Below are 3,220 nucleotides of genomic sequence, written 5' to 3' on the forward strand. Positions count from 1 at the left end.
ACACACACACACACACACACACACACACACACACAATATATAACTGTTATTGATACTTGATTTGTCTTTAATTAAGTGATGGCGTGCCTTTGAATTTGCAACAAAACAGTAGTGATTAGACACACACACACACACCTTCCTCTGTGTGAGCAAACAAACGAACACGAATTAGGCCCAGCCTCTTTGTGTGAATGGAGGGGCCAACAAAGATGCTCCACAGAGTGATGTGTCATTAGTGAGCAGGTGGGGGGACGACGACACGGAGCTGCTCTCTCTTCAGCCCCGTAATGAAGAGTTTACCATGACGACCGGGCCCGCCGGTCCCCCCCGCCTGTGGACCGTGGAAGGGGGTGTGTGCGCTGGAGATCAAAGTTGGCCGTCCTCGACTTGGCTGTGAGCGGAGGGTTAAACGCTGGGGCTGCAGAGGAAGAGCCCCTCATTAAACTGAAGCAGGTCTTTGGACTGAGCTGCTTCTCCGAGTCGTCCGGTTGATGTTTTAACCACTCGGAGTTAAACTGCAGCAACAGGCTGGAGAGGGGCAGAGTCCAGTGAGACGAGCGCAGCTCTCAGAACAAGAAGCCTGGACTGTCTCCAGTAAGAAGGTTAAAACCATTAAAGCGTTCTCTTGAGGAATTCACTTATTTTTGTTCTGTGGCATCCATCATCGCGTGAATTCTGCTGTTTTTGTTTTACACCCAGACTAGTCCTGCATATTTTATTTTAACCCCATTCTTTATTAAAACGTTTAACTCAATGCATAATTAATTTTTTAAGCTTTTCAAAATATTTATAACTTTACAAGTTAAGATTCCCCATAAAACCAATTTAATTCAAAAGTTTTTCTCTTTGAAATCTACATTAACAAACTTTTTGTTATGCTACTTTTAGTAGCAACTTTGCTCATTTTAGCTATTGTTTTGCTTAGCAACATTTGTCCAAATATCAGCTACTATTTTAATAATTAATTTAGCTTCACTGACTGTTTAGTTGCAGTTTAGCTAATATCTGTTTTAACATTAGCTATAGTGTCTAGTTTGCTAATTTTAGCTTTTAGCCACGTTAGCTCCCTGTCTCCCTGACTCGCTCTCCTGGTGGTCCAGTCATGGGACACAGTTTGAAAGGCCTCGCACGGAGGTGATGGTGGTGGTGGTGGTGGTGGGGGGGGTCTTCCAAATCCTATTAAATCCTTTTGTCATACATCCAGGGATTTATTAGTCATTAAACAATAATAACAGCATCTGTGGCGCATTTAGAGCTTCATCTGATGAAAGGCTGAAGGCTTCAAACACTGAAAGCACTTTAATCTTATAAAAACGACGTTGTGCTCCCGTGTGGTTTTGTTCAGACCATCCAGACGTATAAATACAGCTTCTATCTAACGGTCGCTCTGTACAGTGGAGGTTCTGCTGCTTCGCTCGGTCCATGAGAAACATTAATAACTGGACCTGTGATTTATCGCCTGAACTCAGCGGAGTCTTTTTGAGGGGGGAGACCAGACAAAAGCCGGGACCCTCGGCCTCCTGGTGTTTTTAATAGTTCTGTAGGATGTGGAAGAAGAAAAACACCGTAGTCCTCTGGGAGGGGGGGTTTCAGTTGTTGAGATTGAGTGTTTCAAATTAAAAGTAGTAAATTCAGATGATTGTCCTAATATTTATTCCTCTGAGGTAAAATGAAGAAAATGAGCTGAATGAGGTTTTTTTTTTTTTAAATTACCTGCTTGTTATTGAGGGAGTAACTAAGATTTAATTAATGTAAAATTAATATAAATGATAAATTACGTTTATGTTTTAACTTTCATCTCTGCTTCCTGAAACCTACAAGATAAACGGTCATGTTTACCTTTCTGTTGCTTTTATCTGTTTTGAGTCATTTTCATCTGAGAAACTTCTCTCCTCTTTCTGTTCTTCAGTTTATTACAACTCGTCTACAAATCATTTATCTCCTTCCCCCACCCTCCTTTATTTTTCTTTCTTTGGGGGGGGGGCATCTTTTTTTCTACTCTCCCAGCTGGGTTTGTTGACTCATATCTGTGGTTGTGTTTCACCTTTCTCACCCTTCTTTTTAACTCTCGGGCCCCCACCTCTCAGATCTGCCCCAACAGTAAAGCTGCCACAGCTGTGGACTGTATTAGCATAGCTGCTGAGGCGCGAGCTGGGGGTGCAAATATATTGCAGCCATTAGCTTTTGTTCAACTGTTGACACTTTTAAAACATTTTGGCTTCCCTCTGTGCAAAGAGACAGTGGAGATGAGAAGGCCGAGATGATTTCAGTCTAACAGCTTTTTAAAGACCAGACAGAAGAAAAGAGGCAGCGACTGAAAAAAATCAATTAACGAAAGAGCCGAATGACAGCTGAAATGTCTGAAAACAAAACTGAAACTGAGTTAGTAATGTGAAAAGAAAAACACTAGCACAAAGCTAAAAACAACACTTGCTAAAAGCTTAAACACCACGAACTATAAGCTTAAAGAGCACTAGCTAAAGCTACAAAGAACACTAGCTTTAAGCTTAAAAAACAGTAGCTCAAAGCTACGCAAGCACTAGCTTGAAGCTTAAACAGTAGCTTAAAGCTACAAAAGCACAAGCTATAAGCTTAAAAACAGTAGCTCAAAGCTACAAAACACTAGCTATGAGCTTAAAAACAGTAGCTCAAAGCTACAAAACACTAGCTATAAGCTTAAAAAACAGTAGCTCAAAGCTATAAGACACTAGCTATAAGCTTTAAAAACAGTAGTTCAAAGCTACGAAAACACTAGCTATAAGCTTAAACCGTAATTTAAAGCTACAAAAGCACAAGCTATAAGCTTAAAAAACGGTAGCTCAAAGCTACAAAACACTAGCTATAAGCTTAAACNCAAGCTATAAGCTTAAAAAACGGTAGCTCAAAGCTACAAAACACTAGCTATAAGCTTAAACAGTAGCTTAAAGCTACAAAAGCACAAGCTATAAGTTAAAAAACGGTAGCTCAAAGCTACAAAGCACTAGCTATAAGCTTAAACAGTAGCTCAAAGCTACAAAAGTACTAGATATAAGCTTAAAAACATTATATCAAAGCGATAACACTAGCTATAAAAGAAAAACAGTAGCTTAAGATGAAAAGAACAAAAGCTATAAAATGAAAACTTTTGAAAACTGTAATTTCATTGTGCTTTGTACAATGACAATAAAGGTCTATCTAATCTAATCTAATCTAATCTAATCTAATCTAATCTAATCTAATC

At 39.5% G+C, this 3,220-nt stretch overlaps 1 protein-coding gene across 1 annotated transcript in view; it reads left to right on the top strand.

The window, feature by feature from the left end:
- Positions 1-3,220, top strand: part of si:dkey-103i16.6 (SIRT1 domain-containing protein) — a gene marked incomplete in the record, with an annotated part of 9,062 nt that overhangs the window by 2,669 nt on the left and 3,173 nt on the right.

The sequence above is a fragment of the Austrofundulus limnaeus genome, unplaced genomic scaffold (genome assembly GCF_001266775.1).
Source record: "Austrofundulus limnaeus strain Quisiro unplaced genomic scaffold, Austrofundulus_limnaeus-1.0 Scaffold31, whole genome shotgun sequence".
Taxonomy (NCBI): Eukaryota; Metazoa; Chordata; class Actinopteri; order Cyprinodontiformes; family Rivulidae; genus Austrofundulus; species Austrofundulus limnaeus.